At 34.5% G+C, this 17,062-nt stretch overlaps 1 long non-coding RNA gene across 1 annotated transcript; it reads right to left on the reverse strand.

Annotated features, from left to right (window-relative positions):
* Positions 1-12,292: 12,292 nt before the first annotated feature.
* On the reverse strand, positions 12,293-14,832 carry LOC138711676 (uncharacterized). The gene is made up of 2 exons (XR_011335421.1): positions 13,389-14,832; positions 12,293-13,276 (listed from the first exon to the last, which is right to left on the reverse strand). It is a non-coding gene; the product is annotated as an uncharacterized lncRNA (long non-coding RNA).
* Between the last annotated feature and the right edge of the window lie 2,230 nt (positions 14,833-17,062).

Consider the following 17,062-nt stretch of genomic DNA (forward strand, 5'->3'; position numbering starts at 1 on the left):
ATTTTATTGATTAGTGTTGTGTTAAAATGTCAGGGTGTATATGTGCTGTTTATAATTGCTACAATTATAGCATTACAAATTACTCCAAATCGTACTGTCGATTTCCGAGGGATCGTAAAATGTGAGTCAACAAGATTCTTTAGTAGGCCTAATTCCTTCGTCTTTGTGTTGATAGAAAAATACAAATCAGCTTTTTTATTTAGACCTAATAAATGAATAGAAGTTAATAGGTATTTGGAATTTTAAGATTTTATCATATTATTAAGTTTTATTGTTGTCCACATGCGTTTACTAATTATTACAAGCATCAGATTACTATCAGTTTTATCTTTGCAGTTGTCAGAAATGCATATATAAAGCATTATTGTAAATTCATTCTCTTGATTTTGTCTCACTAAACCAAAGAAAAAATATGCAACAATTAATTGCGGAAAGTAATATGAAGTATGCAATATTTCTCATAATATGCAGCTTTGATAGAAGATAATAATTTTACATTGAATACTATTCAACATTTCTTAAGTGTTTCAAATTATTATTACACATTAGTAACTCACATTTTAAAGAATAGTCGAATTCGGCTATGTTAATATTTGTATTTGTGGACGTAATTCCACGCTGCTCCGCTAGATGTCAAGTCCTTATATATTTCGCATTCACGTCAATGCTGTTAGTATACAGCTGTCCGGTATTATTATAGTAAGGTATTTGCTAGCATCATTGACTTTTTTTTTTTTTTGTTATTGTCGTGATGTTGATTTGTACATAAGTTTCAGCCTTATATATAAATAAGGCTTTTACTTTAAAGTAATATAAGAAGATATTAAAATGATTTTTCGTTCCAACTTAGTTATCCTTTTCTTGAAGGCATTTAATTAATCAAATTTCGCTTGAGGTAGCCATAGCTCGAATGAGAGGGTTAGGATGATACAGCAACTTTCGAGAAAAGTTATTTGAAATTCTTTTGATGAAATCATAAAATGATTCAATCTCTAACATCTCTTGGAGCTGTGCATTTGATGTGGTATAGTCAGCACCAGTGACTTTTAAGCAGACTGATCGTTGGATTGCATGTAGTCTTCTGATGATTCTTGGATGAGCGGAATTCCAAACTTCACAACCATATGTCATCACTGGTCTTATGACGGATGTATAAAGCCTTACTTTGAGGGGAAGGTTAAGATACGGAGATCTAATCAGTGGGTATAAGTGAATAAATCTGGCCAGAGCTTTGTTTCTTGCATATTCTACATGTTCACTGTAGCGCAGACGTTTGTCGAGAATCACTCCTAGATATTTAACTTCATTCTTGTAGTCAATGTTTTCTGAGAAGAGACGAAGGCAATCTGGTTTTTTAGGTTTCCTATGGGTGAATATGATAGCTTGTGTTTTTTCAATATTTACTTTTACTCTCCAATTTGTAAGCCACGTTTCTAGAGCATTGAGTTGCGTTTGTAACTTGATGTGGGCATTGCTGATGTTGAAGTCACTTGTGTAATACACAGTATCGTCTGCATATAATCCTAATTTACAATTAGCAGAGCGTGGCATGTCGTGAACATAGACAGAATAGAGATGTGGTGCAATTATGGAACCTTGTGGAACTCCTGAGTGAATATTTTGAACTGCTGAAAGTTCATTTTCCATTTTAACTTGAAAGGTTCGATCTGAGAGAAAACTGTGAATTATATGTATAAGTCCGTCGTCTATGATGAGTACTTGTAGTTTATGGAGAAGACCAGAGTGCCAGACTGTATCAAAAGCTTGAGCGATGTCGAGAAAAACTGCCATTGTATGCTGATCTGTGTGAAAATGATCTTTGATGTGAGTAGTGATTCTTTTTAACTGATGAGCTGTGGAGTGATGTTTCTTAAAACCGAACTGCTGGTGATGAGTTCTTGATGGTGTTTGAAGAAGAGGAAGTAGACGTCTTGCAATGATTTTTTCTAAAATTTTTCCGGGAATACTTAGCAGACTAATAGGTCGTCTGTTATTAGGAATTGTTGGGTTCTTTTTCGGTTTAGGAAATGTAACAATATGAGCATGTTTCCAGGATCTAGGGAAATATTTATGTTGCAAGCATGCGTTATAAATTTTTGTAAGATGTGTAAGGGCCAATTGCGGAAGGTGAGCTAACATTTCAGTTGTGATTTTATCTGGTCCAGGTGATTTCTTTTGTTTACTTTCGAAGATTGTAGTTTTTACTTCTGTGGACGAAGTTTGAGCAATATCATGTTTGACGGGAAGACTTAGCAAATTTTGTATTTGAGATTCTATATTATGGACGAATTGTATATTTATTGGAGTGTTGTTTGGCCAGAATCTCTGTTCTAAGGAAGTTGCAACGACATTCGCTTTATCAATTGGTTTGTAATATCTCACTCCATTGTTGTCAACTATTGCTGTATTTGAAATTTTCTTTGATGTGTCTTGTAGTTTCTTACTTAAGGACCAAAGCTGTTCTGGTTTTTCTGTTATCTTTTCAACTGCAGATTCAAACTCTTGTATTTGGTGAGATTTTATTTTTCTTTGGAGAGCTTTATTAAGTCGATTATAGCATCGTTTAGCTTGTGGGTTACCAGTTTCATGCCAATTCTTTCTTGCTTTATGTTTTGCTTTGATAAGGAAGAGAAGTTCATTATTTTCTTGCAAGTCGAGGTCATGATCTTCTATGCAATTCGAAGAATTTCTATAAGCGTCATGGATAGTATCAGTAAGGATCTGTATACCGGATTCAATATCATCTTTAGTGACTAGATTTGGATTTCCTGGCAGAGTCTGTGTTAAGGTATTTTCAAATAAGTTCCAATCGGTATAATACTTCTTACGTGGTTTTTGACAAGAAAAAGAATTAGCTGTATTAATAAGTATAAGAACAGGTAGGTGATCTGAATTAAGAGCGTTTAGTGGTTCAATGATGGGGGGCATCCCATATGTTTTGAGAAGAAATATATCTAGGACATCAGGTAGTTTATCTTTTTGATACGGGTAATAAGTTGGAAATATTGGGGCGAGAATGTAGTAATTGTGTTCTTCAGCATATGCGTGGAGTACGCGCCCTTTTGGATTTATTAATCTTGAATGCCAGGATGTATGTTTTGCATTTAGATCACCACCAATGATAAATCTGGGGTGCGCACTGATGATTTTATCAAGTTCATTGGAAGAGAGATTTCAATTAGAAGGAATATATAGGGATGCAATCATTACTTCTTTTTTATCGAGAAGGAGTGTTATAGCTGTGATTTCAGCACACGTTAAGCCAATTATTTGGACTGGAGCATAGGATATATTTCGCTTGATGATTATAGCAGTACCTCCTCCACGTCTGTAAGGCCTGTCAGAGCGAATGATATCGTAGTTACGTAATGTGAAACGATCAGTGGGTTCCAAGTGGGTTTCTGTGATGAGAGCAATGTCGATACTATGTTCAAGTAAGAGATATTGAAGTTCATAAATTTGTCGTTTAATGCCATTAGCATTGAAATTAATTATACGAAGGTTTTTAATTTGTGTTGGTTTAAGGAACGTTTGTTTCTGGAGTCAGTATTGTTGTAATTGCTTCAAATATTATGAGTAGTTTAGAGAATGTGTCTGATGCCTGTTGCAATTTTAATGTAGTTTGTTTAATTTGATTAATAATTTTAGTAAAGCCTATGCTTTGAAGAAAAGTATAGAGTTCTTTAATATCCCCCATGAGTGTGTTTGTAGTAGTCTCTGTGTTGGAGTTCGTTTTCGTCCAAGCTGGATTAGGGTAACTTTTGGCAAGCTTGGGAAATCATGTTGATTAAAAGTATAACCTATTCCTCTATTTCTTAGTCTCTGTTCTTTCAGATCTTGTTTTTGTTGCAGTACATTTCGATGTTGAAGAGCTATGTTACATTGTCGGTAATTAGCAGTGTGTGATTCACCGCAATTTGCGCAAGTAGGTGCGACTGGACAGTCTTCAAGTCTATGATTGTTACCACATTTTACACATTTAGTAGGTAGGCAACAGCCCGAAGACGTATGGCCATAGAGCTGGCAATTATAGCACTGATATGTTTTTGATTTCGGGTTGTAAGTTTCAATTAATATTGATTGGTGACATATATATTTAAGATCATAAACTGTTCGCCCAACTTCATTATTTTTTAAGGAGACAACCCATACTGGTAAGTTAAATTTTTCAACAATGCCTGTTGTCTGTCGAGTAGTCGTGAGCTGTCAAACACCGATAACGGGAAAATCTAACATTAGTAACTCTTCTTGTATTTGTTGAGCAGTTACTTGTACTGGAAGTTTCTTGATCACGACTTGTAGCGGCTTGTGTGATTTAGGAGTAAACGTATAAAATCCAATATGCTTATCTTGAAATAAATTTTTCAGCTTGTTATAAGCTTCTTCTGATGAAACATGAAACTTTGTTCCTTGTGATTGATTGTATATTATTCTTATAGGAAAGCCTAACTCTTTCTCCAGGTCCCGCTGGTACTGAAAATAGTTAGGACATTTAGGAAGTATAGGAACAATGATTGGCGGAAATCTAGCAGTTGTTACTTTAGGAGTAGCATCTAGCACCTCTTTTTGAGATTCATCATTTCCACAAGGATCGTGCGAGAATACATAGTTAGTTTCCATATTTTCTACAGTATCACCATTTAGCTGGGAAAGTGGATCAAAATAATTATTTGTAGGAATCGAAATAAGTTCTTTTGAATATGAAGATTGTAGTGTCTTGAGTTTGTCATCTTGATTCATAACTGATGTTCCTGAAGTTGGTTGTGCAGGTTGTGGTGTTGATGTAACCGAATGTGAAGTATTTTGAAATATTGGTAAGTTACGTATTTCAAGTGATCTGTTTGGATTGATTAATTCTTTCTTAGCTGAAGACTTTTTTGATTGCTTGACTTTATGTAACATACCTTTTTTTAAGGTGTACGTTTTCGTTCGTGGGCCTCTGTGAAGAGTTAATTCTGAAGTATCTTCTTCAATTGGAGTCTGATAGTTTATTTCTTGTGGATAATTATTTGTTTCCTCCATAAGGATTTCTTGATTGGTGAGGCAATTGTTAGGAATCAGTGTCTTTTATCACAAGATTTATGAAACAATAAACGGAAGAAGAAACAGTATATATAACTTAATTAATATGTTATTTAACACACTAAACACTAAATAATCACTCAACACAAGATGCGTAACACAACACAAATAATAATTATTCAATATTTAAATTTCGCGCTCGCTCTCTACACACAACAATCCTTCCCTCCTTGTTTATTTTCAGGCTTTACTCCATGTACTTTTCAGGTACTCTGCCATCTAGTGTTGATTATCACAAGCTCATTTCTCGACAGATTTGTTCGCACAGTAGTTCCAAACTGGTTTGAACGATTCCGGTCATGCGCACATGGATTTTGCTGTTCGCACAGCACAGACTTCAAACTCAAACTGTTTCTGACTAATAGTCACACGTTCGTACAGCACATCAGACTGATTTCAAATCGATTCCTAACAGGCAGAATTGATTTGCGAATCAAGTGCAAACTAATCTCAAATCATAGATGACGCATGCGCGTCAAGATAGTTTTGCCATTGTTTTCTGTAAAGCTCGTTGGTTTTCTTCATGTTATTTACAACATACGAATACATAACCTATACGAACATGCCCTAAATAAATAATCAATTGTATTTTAGTACTGTTGTTTCGTATAATTGCCATTTTTCAGGAAGGTAATACTATATATAAGCGTGCGTACTATTTTAAAGCTTTACAGCATAATTTATAAGCGTACTATTATTTTTTATTCAATAACTGTAACATTTAATTGTCTGGATACGTAATGTAAAGCTGTTTTTATTTAATTTATAAAATATATATCATAGACGAAGTTAATGTTTCTATTTTAGTTCATTTTTAAAACAACACCCACAATTTGTGATTATGATGAGTATACTCTTGATACAGATTAATTGTAATAAAATTATGTTCCGGAAGTGTTTTTAAATAGAAGTTAATTTAGGCCTATAATTGTTATTTCAGATGTCCCATTCAAGCACTTCTAGTGACAACGATATGGAATATATATCCAGTGGGGATGAGTTAGGTCTGCTGGAATTATTTGAGGAGGGACAGGCCTAAAAATGAAAATTATTTTGAACATACTATACCTAGGTACAATAACAGCGAATTTGTTGAGCATTTTCGTGTAAGTCGCCATGTAGCAGAGAGTGTCTCACAACAATTTGAAATATCACAATATTTTCATTACCAATCAGGACAGCATGGAAAGTTGGGCTCATTCCAGCAAATTATTATATTTTTGTGGTTTGCTGGTCATCAGACATCTTCATTCAGAGATGTTGCTGATCGATTCGATATCTCTATAAGCAGTCTCTTCAAAATTATCAGGAAAATTACGTATTTTCTAAGTAACCTGTCACAACATATAATTTCTTGGCCCACTCCAGCAGAAAAAAATGAAATAGAAAGGAACTTGAGAGAGAATGGTTTTCCTGGAGTTATTGGTGTTATTGATGGGAGCCATATCAAAATTGACAAGCCCTCCAATGACACAGATTCTTATTTAAATAGGAAACATTTCCATTCTATACAACTGCAAGTTGTATGTGACCATCAGAGAAGAATCAGGGACATATTCGTAGGTTTTCCTGGGTCTGTCCACGACAGTAGGGTCTTCAGAGTATCACCACTGGCAAACACCCTACAAGAAAAATGTCAGGATCATTACATTCTGGGAGACAGCGGCTACCCATGCTTAAGAAATCTACTGACACCTTTTGCACACAGAGGACAATTAACTAGAAGACAGAGAAATTTCAATACAAAATTATCCAAATCCAGATATGTAGTCGAACATTGTTTTGGTCTCTTGAAACAGAAGTTTAGGCAACTGTACCATATAAAATTAAGAAGTATACCAGATGTAGTTCACTTTATTAGAGCCTGTTGTGTGGTTCACAATATGGCACTAACTGATGATTTTCATCTTCAGGATCCTGATCATGAAAATGACCATGGACATGAGCAGGAACATGAAGGAGAAAATTATGCTGAGGATGATGACGATGATGGCAACAGAAATGACAGAAACGGAATTGAAATGAGAAATTATGTTGCTAATATTTTGGCTTTGTAAATTATGGCTATTGTATCGCTACAATGCAGTGAATGATTAAGGTTATATTTTGACAAAATTAACTTAAACTAAGATGTTAAAAAAGCATTTTCACAAATAATTACTTAAACGTTCACTTCCTGTGTCCATTACTTATACCTAAATTAATATAATTAACTACAATAGTCAGTACTGATCTAATTCTTGCTAGATTACAAGAAGTATGTTCTGTTGTTTGCAATACTGTGTTTCTGAAGCGATTATTTGCCATTAAGCTAGGCTTACCCTTTGATGACCAATTTGGCTTCTGTGTTGGACATATATATGATTGTTGGTAAACTATCCAAGTATGTTTACCTAACATATGTGTCTTTACACGGTTTTAGTTTGTATAAACTGTCTTCATTAACCAAATCTGGCTTTCAGGTAGTAGCTCCCTGTAAAGCAGGTTTGAATAATTTCAAGGAAAAATTGTTCCGGGGCCAGGTATCGATCCCGGGACCTTCGCTTAGTGTTTACCGACTGAGCTACCCCAGGAACTATACACGACACCGTCAGTCGGTGTAAATGCAGATCATAAGGACTAGGTTAGTCCATCAATTTTTTCCATGCCTCCCATTCATAATATAATATAATTTAGTAAGTTCATTCCATAATCCACTGCTGTGGGTAATGTCTGACTGTGAAATGGGTGGGCCCAAATCCTGGTTGGGGTTTTCCCTCAACAAAATGAAGCAAAATTGCTGGGTAACTTTCGCAGTTGGACCTTGTATTCATTTTGGCATAATTAATTCATATGTCATCATCATCATCATCATCATCATCATCATCATCATCATCATTACATGGGTTAAGTTCACGGTGCAGCATGCTGCATCCCTACAAGAGCATGGTCATTCAGCAACAAAGTCATTTACAGAACAGGAGTGGTAAGCACAATAAGCCTCAGGATGCAATGTAAGCCTTCGAGCCTCTTCTCCACAGAAAAAAAAAGGTTCATCTCATATTTCATATTCAGTGTCTATTAATTAATTGTATTGACCTCCAAGATTGCTGTTCTCTAAATTAAGTTTTTTTACTTGTATGACAATTACTTCAGTTTTTGTAAGGTGGGTGCATAATGATTAGAATACAATTCAAAGTATTTTTGGCAAAGTGTGAGGTTGTTTTTGAAACAGAAGTTTGCAATGTGACATCTTATTTGAAACGAGGAGTATCATTCACCTCAGGACAGTGAGCAGGATTAGTTAAATTTAAATTCCAATTCAGTACAATAAACGCTCCAGGACTGGACATGAACTTGCGCTACCATTCTTGTAAATGAGAATGGATTTACCACATCTTAAATAGGGTGGAAAATGGCCCATTGAAGCATATAGGTAGCAATATAAGAGATGGTTTTGTAAGCAGTAACAGTTTTGATACCCTTGCAAGCGTTAAGTACTTCAATATCTTTCACTATTATATTCTCTAATTCAAAATTTTCATCTATAAGTAGAAGAAGACATTATGTGCCGAATAATTTTTCTACGCTGAAAATAATAATAGAACTAAGCAAATTCTAAGTTAAATTTATTTTTCCTTTGCTCGACAATTTTACTAGTTTTCTTGGGATTATTACATCTTTTGTAAGTCATTCCATCAGGATTATTTTTTTCTTTTTTGTCACTGTAATATTTAAGATAGCATCCTTTAAAAAGATGCAATAACCATGTACAAACATAGGCCTATTATTATTAGGGAGGTCCAAAAGTGTTAGTAATTCAAACTTGTGTTCCCATACCTGAAGGTGAGAGTCTTCATACATGTCTGCTGATGGGCAAGTCTCGTGGACAGTACTAAACTGTGAGACAGAGTCTCCTTTTTGGTATGACTGAATAAATTTTCTCCATTCTTAATGTTAAGAGGTTTCGTACAGTAGCGGTTGCACTTTTTACAAAATATTAAATAACTTCACTACAACTTAATGTATTCTCTTCAAATTTTGCACACTTATTCTACATGATTTTAGCTTCAATTTCATATATAATGTATCGAAAAATGTAATTATCGGGACAATGGGTCTAAAATTGGGACATGCTTGTACTTACATCCTGCGCTAAAAGAACCTCCTGCATATGTCACACCCTCCTTGTCAACATGCTGAGTGTGTTCTTCCATTCTTAATCTTCTCCTAGTCCTTCAGGCCTCCAATGTCGATTCTCGTGCCCTTATGTCTGCTGATTTAAACCGTTAGGTATAGCGAGAACTTAATTTTTTTGTGAAATATTCTATTTTCACACCTAATTCATTGAGTATTGCAATCTTACTATTGTCTCCATCATCGAAGGTGAACACTGCTTCACACACAGCGATTTTGAATACTTTCATGCCACAATAACTAATTTTTGGACATGGAGGTACTGTGAGGTTATACCATGCCCCTTTCTCTTGCCTTGTCAATGCATAACCACAGAAAAAAAAATATTGACGCTAATAATTGAAATTTATATCTGAAAATTTGGAAATACATACAGAAAAGTATACTCTATCGAATGAGACAATAAAAAAATTTTCAAATTTTTAACGATTCTTACTGTATAAGCTTCACTAGTGACGAAAATAAATGTTCTACATTCTTAATGTTGAAGATTGTCTTAATAACAAGTTTTCAGTTGTGAAAACTTTCGTAAACTTTTATTCATATCCCCATTTCAGTTATTAAACTGCAACTTTACAGGTATTTGTTAGAAAAAAATTTTCTTCAGATAAAGTGTACAGGTAGCTCTATCCAAGATCACTATTTTCTGTATTCTACTGTAGGTACAATTTGATTTAGAAAAAGGATTCGTTTATCTATCCTTTCTGTTGCATACTAATGACTGATTTTATAAATAAGTTATATATATTAATATACTGGTATCACTACTCTAGTTTAATTATTTAATTTCTTTATACAAGTTTATCTGTTTCATTTTGTAGCAGTGTGAATATTGATCAGGAAGTGCGTTAAACATTTTGTTACAGCTAGTGTTAGAATGTTATATTGCACATTAATCTTATACATATTTATTTATTTTATTTCTTCCTGTAACCACTACAGGTTGCCATTGATAAAGAGTACCATGATACAATAAATAGAGTAAATGCCTTGAGGCTTAGTGATACATTGTTGTTAGAGTGAAAAATTAACTAAAAGATTGAATGTATTTTAGTATATAGTATTACAATAAAACTGATTATGCACAGAAGTTAAGAACAACAGGAGAGAAATGTGAGCAATATTAATGAATTGAGATATTAAGTTGTAGAAATTCAAGAGTCTGCTATGGTACTCATACGTACAAATCAATAATAATAGTAGCAGTATCAGAATTTATAAGCACTGTAAGAGTTACTATTATCTTCCTACTTGTTCATAGCCTAAATATAACTGTCTTTGCATAGTAAGAAAAGTGATCATACAAACTAACAAGGAGGCACAGCAAATTACAAATCATTTGGAAACTCAATTTTGTATTCCAAATACTTCTTTAAAATCTCATTTCTTTCGCTAAGCAACTCGTTTTTATATTGTTTTGCTTTAGCCTTCTCCTTTCCAACATTTCCTGAATTTTATTTTGTCTTGTTTTAGCCTTCTCCTTTTCAAATTCCAACCTTTCCCTTGTATTTTTAAGAATTCAGTGTAGTAGTCCTTCCTCATAAGCTCCAGTGTAGAGTTTGTTTGAGTCTTTCTTCTTTTAGGCCTACTTTGTGTTACATTTACTTCAGAATTATTATCAATAGGCCTATCATTACTGGTAGAAGGAATGGAAGTTGACTGTTCCTGAGCAATGTCCAACTGCTCAGAAATTTCAAATGAAATTGGCATTTCCTGTACAGTATCTGTTGCTAATAGCAATTCAGGATGAATATTCCTCTTATTGACATAAATCTCATCAAACTGTTCTTGGTACTCAAAATTTTTTCTCCCCCTTCCAGTCTTTTTGTTGTTGTCCACAACCTTTTTGTAATTCCTTTCCAATACCCTCCATCTATTTTCGCAGTGCCCTGCAGTAAAATTTGTTCCATGAATTTCGTTTATTTTCACAGCTAATATTTCCCACATCCTTTTCATGTTGCTTACTTCTAATGATCCCACTTTCTTCCTGTACATTTTGTAACAATCTATTAATGATTTTGTAGCATTATCTGACCAGTATATATGCTGAACTATCTCTGTTGGTTGTTGCATAACCAAAAATTCTTGCAACTCTGTACATAAAGAAATAGATTAAAGCATGTTATCACATATGAATTATTTTATTTTTGAAAATATGGTAAATTTCCAAGGACGTGTAAGTCGCGATTTTGAGAGAGAAGAAATTACCAAAAAGTGCTGTTTTTTTTTCATGAATAGACATTTGAAGAACAAAGATTGTAAATAAATAAAAATATAAACGATAAACTTATCCGAAAATGTTGAAATAATGCATGAAACCTGGTGATGCAGATAGCATAAAAACCCGGGAAACAGGTGACGAATGAGTTGGAGGTTTGAATGTTGGTTTAGAGGAATTAACGTAACATAAATCGGTGAAAAATGTAGCAAAATATTGATTAGTAACAATGACAACGAAAGGCGAGCAAAACAGTAGGTATTTGGGTGACAAGTCCTTCACAATAGTCCTCCAATTGTTTTTTGCTCACTAAAATCACGTGTTTAGCACTAAACAAATCACAAAAGGCAGTAAAAAGAAATTAAAACAGTGCCTCTTTCAGTGTAGTTCTTCCGGAGAATTAACAAATATATTTTTAGAACACTATCATTAATATATCTTTCTTACCTTCCATTTTTATGGCGTATTGAGAAATTTGAAGTTACTGAACAAATTTTAACCTTTACTGCTTTGAAATGGGCGCGATCTTCCCTCCACTTCAACACCACCTATACAGTAAGTCAACTACTTACGTGGTGTCATCAAAAGTAGACTATCGTATTTTTTGTCTGGCGAAATTGTAGAAAATCGTTCGAATGCAAACAATATTGAACATGTAACATTTTAAAATGTAGAAAATCATGAGCAACGATAAAAAGTAGGCCTAATAATTTCTGGTTCATAATTTGAATTGCACCTACAAATATTCTGTTGACAGCTGCTTCAATTAGATGCATAGGAATATTTATGAGGTAAAATGGAAATTGAATAAACTGCTTCACGTAATTTTATATAATATATATTATTATGCACTGTATTATAATTAGTTGAACCATTTTGAGACAAAAATATTTACATAAACTGACATAATGAATATCATACACTGTATGTTCACAAAGTGGACAATACAACAAGAAAAGCTAAAAAAACAATGTACCGTATTGCTTTTACCCAATTCCATTGTAATGAACAATTTACTGCTAACATTTTCAATAAATAAATTCAGTAACTGAAGTTAGAAGTCAATAATTTACAAATTACAAGACCTAGCGGTATATTATTATTATTATTATTATCAAACTTGCATACTATTTCAAATAGTCCTGTTTCTTTGAAACTCGGGCATAGTTCTGGCATTTTTTAAATCATTTCCTTTCTTTGTGTAATTATTCATTAGTATAGGTCATTACCTGTTGCTCCAAAGATTCCTGCTGTGAGGTTATGTATACTAGTGAGATGTACAACTGTCTCCCATGAATACCTATATCACTTGGCACAATCCTCTTACACAAAGAAATGAAAACAAGACACACGTATCATATCCAAAACTGCAATTTCCTTGTTGGCAATATTTCCAAGTTTTGAATTAGAGATAAAAATTATTTTCTGAACACTATTATTTCACTGACTTTCACAGGGAAAGCAATCTTGTCTAGTAAACGTATTCCCTATAAATACAAGTTATATCTGGACGTAACAATTCACTTCAAGAAAAGGCTCTTCATTAAACAAAACGGCACAGACGTGGTTACAGTCACTTAACAAGCAAATATTAGGCCTACTATTAATTTGCCTTTCATTTCCTGAGAACTTTAAAAACACTTAATTTTATTACATGAATTAAGCATCTTCATGTTTTCTTCTAATGACATATTGCTTTATTCTCCAATTGAAGCTGTCGATCCTCGGGAGGCTCACGAGCAACTGCTTGAGTCCTGGACATATATTTTGGGCACCCCGGCATTTGAGATGGTACAGCATCTTAAAATAAAAGAATAATAATTGTACAAAACTGCCATAAAGAATAAGAGTATAAGTTTAATTAGAGACATGTCCAATTAATGTTCATGTTACATTTATATAACATACTCACTTTTCTGAAGTTTTGGACATGATAATGGTACTCTTTTAAACGTCTTTCTGTCTTTGGCCGTACATTGATACAGTTCTTTCAGTATTTTGGGAGTCTCGTATCTTTTGCTAGGAAGTGGAGTTCACACACCTATAAATTAGATAAGTAAATCTGGTTTGTGTAAGCTGCCGAAATCAAATATTTTCGCGAGTGAGGTTAGAATCATTCAGAATACACTTGAAATAAGATAAAGAAAAATAAAATTTAAAAAATTTTAAATATTACACACAGTCAACACAAAGCCTTACTAGTGAATATTTAGTAAGGGTGAAATGTTCCGTTTATACCTCAAACACTTCATTTTCAAATATTCGTCTTTCGGAAATGGAAATACATGGAGTTTGTAGTTACTATCATACACAATACTTAAACAGTATATTGGCTTCGTAATTCAGAATAACTGACAATGTCTTTACGGAGCATAAAAACTCTGTCGTAAAATACAAAGCAACCGACATAGGTTAAAGTTTATACGATTTCTTGATAAATTCTTGGTGTTGGACAGCTGTTTACATTATTTCTTCCTTGATACTGCTGTTGTAAGTTCAAACTCTTATCTAGGCGGCAGTGGTTCCAACCAGTTTGAAATGCGTTCGTACAGCTGAAACCACGGATGGTTTGAAATTGGTTTTCAAAACGATCATGCGCATTAGATGAAGATGGGACAGTTTGAAAACAGTTCTCAAACCATCACAAACTTGCTGTGCGAACAAACCTGCTCGCATAGCTTCCGTTATTTTCCACTTGTTCTCAAGATTACAGATGGTTTGGCTGATCTGTTGTATATATGATCTAAACTAAACGAGTGGCAGAAATTTATGAAGAAAATGAAAGCACATTTGAACTAAATACTAAAGTTGAAGGGCTTTCATTTATACCAATACAAATATCTGGGCTTAACACTGCAAGTGACAGGCAAGTCATTTACTAAGCACATAGAAGAAAGATGCTCGGCGGCGATCAAGGCTACGTACGACATAAAGAAGCTCGAAAAGCTCTCCACGACCACAGCCCTGCGCCTCTTCTACATCAAGATCGCTCCAATAGTTAGCTACGCGCTGAAAAAGATATGGGTTCACTTAACCTCAGCGAACCTAAAGAAGCTAGAAGCCGTGAAAGCGTCATACCTAAAAAGAGCTCTTCAAGTGTCGAGAGCAACGCAAACGAGGCTGGTATACCTATTAATGGACACGGATTTCTTCGTAAGAGAGCTGATGACGAGCAACGGCCTTCAACCTACACCAGCATATGAGGCCCACGTTAGGGACAGAGAAGAAAAAGCAGCAGACGTGGACCAGGAATTCCTTCAGACGCCAGCCATGAACACGGAAGAATGGAAGAAGCCTAACTTCGAGCTACGTCACGTCTTCACGAGGACGGCGGCCCACGGGTTCCACCATAGGATCTGTGCTAGAGATGGGTAAAAAATAACACAACAGTTATTTTGGAACTGTTCCGGTCTCGGAACTGTTGCAAAAATGAACAGTAGGTCGGAACCTCCTGTTCCGAAATAACAGTGTTCCGACTCCGAGCTGCTCACTTGCCCAGCTGTTGCGGGCTCGCAGTACCGCGTTGCACAAGGTATGTTCCGACTCCGAGATAACAGTCGGAACGTCGGAGCTTGTTCCGATGAACCGACAGCTGCAGTTACACTGTTCTCGTTGTTCTTTATGTTATACCATATATAAAACAGATTGATCAAGCTTATATTAAATTTAGACGCAACTGGAAAATAACGGACGCTATGCGTCGCTAGTGTCGAGAAATGAGCTTGCAATAACAAACACTAGATGGCAGAGTACCTGAACAGTACATAGAGTAATACGACTGTGGGATGACTTTTTTACGTCATGCCACCTCCAAATTTCTTTCTCATTGTAATGTGAGGTTATGTTACAATAAGACTTTGATGTGTCGTTAAATTGTAGTATACAGAAGCTTGTTTTACCCAAATTCATCAACACACATAGATGACATTTTGGTACATGGCTGATATAATGTTGTTTGCGTTCAATATATAATCTGTCATCATTTGATGTACGAAATCTAATTGTTTTTAATTTTCAGTATACAATACCTCCCTAGCAACAATTATCACAAAATACTAAAAAGATCAGTTTTGTCTGCGTTTGTTGAATGCACATCATGATGCTCACGAAAAGGCACTAATTTATTTTGTGTGAACAAGGTTACAATTTTTGAATATGAAGGAAAAGCAGGTATCCCTCTTCTGAAATTTATCCGAAAGGGGAAGAATTACAACTCCCTCCCCCCAAACTTGTTTCCTCTTTTCTAGGCCTATATGTTTTCATTTTACAGGTGTATTATATGATGCGATATAGAAGCAGATAAATAATAACTGTACGTTTCTCGTCCACATTAAATTCAACGTGTTCATAACGTAGACCTGATATATTGCTTCATGTAGGCTACACAGCTGGCAGTGTTCTTTTTACGAATAAGCGGTCGTACTAATCATTTTCTTTTCATCTGAACTATTGCTAGAATATGCATTTGTGTTTTTATTTGCTCTGTATGTTGTTAAATAACTACTGAACATCGTCTTTGGTTAACAAATTGTTCTAGTATTCGTTTTATATCAGTCTTACGGTATTGAATTATGTCCATAACGTGGGCGAGATATTATCAGGCTGAAAAATTCGCTCTGAATGCATTTTTTTACACAATTTTCTAATTTTCACCAGATTTACGATACCCTGTGCGGTTTCTCTGCCAATGCAGAGTTAATTGCAATATACGGTAATTCTGTTATTTTCCTGACACCTTATTATCCGTTCTCATAAACGTACTGATTTAGAATCTTTACCCTACTGTAGGTATTTTGCTCTCTACAAATCATCGTTAGTCAAATGAAATAGTCTATAATAGTTGTTTGTAACGAATTAGTAGACAACCTCAATCCCTCCTGACCGCCTCCCTTACGAATTTCTTTCTCACTTTAATCAAATTTACTTTATACTGGTCCTTAAATTACTGAAACTAGTGCTGAGGTAGTTACGGTGATTTCTGAAGTGAAAATCGTTCAATTTATAAGGGTGAAATCAAAGATAACTTTTGTAGCCTTTCCTTGTCCTTAATTGGAAATTTGAGTAACTTCATATGACGACAATATTTCTTCCTTCTTCTACAGTTAACATAATCGCAGATGGGCATTTCTAAATGAAGTTTGTTACACAGAAACCTTTGAGACAATATTGACACTTGAAGTTCTTTATATAGTTCATCTATAAGAGTTAAATTAGCGCTGAGGTAGTTTCCTTCATACTCAGCTTATTCACCTTACATACATGAGTCTGTAACAGGTTAGGTTTGGTCAGTGCTGTCATGGTAATTTTTTTCTTGGCCATACACCCCACCCCTTGTTTTCTCCCTTGAAATATATTTTACTCTCCTCTCTCTATTTCTCCAATTGTCATTTAATTATTTTTTTTAATATTAAAGAAGAAGTAAAGAAATTGTTTTGCTTTACAATTTAATTGTACAAGTTTGATTTAAAGAATACACCATGTAGCACCACCATAGATGCACACTTGTCTCGATGAATCTTGGAGTGTATATTTGCAGCACTTCTTGTTTTTCAACCATTATTTTATATAATTCTGGATTCCTTTGCT

The sequence above is a fragment of the Periplaneta americana genome, chromosome 13 (genome assembly GCF_040183065.1).
Source record: "Periplaneta americana isolate PAMFEO1 chromosome 13, P.americana_PAMFEO1_priV1, whole genome shotgun sequence".
Taxonomy (NCBI): domain Eukaryota; kingdom Metazoa; phylum Arthropoda; class Insecta; order Blattodea; family Blattidae; genus Periplaneta; species Periplaneta americana.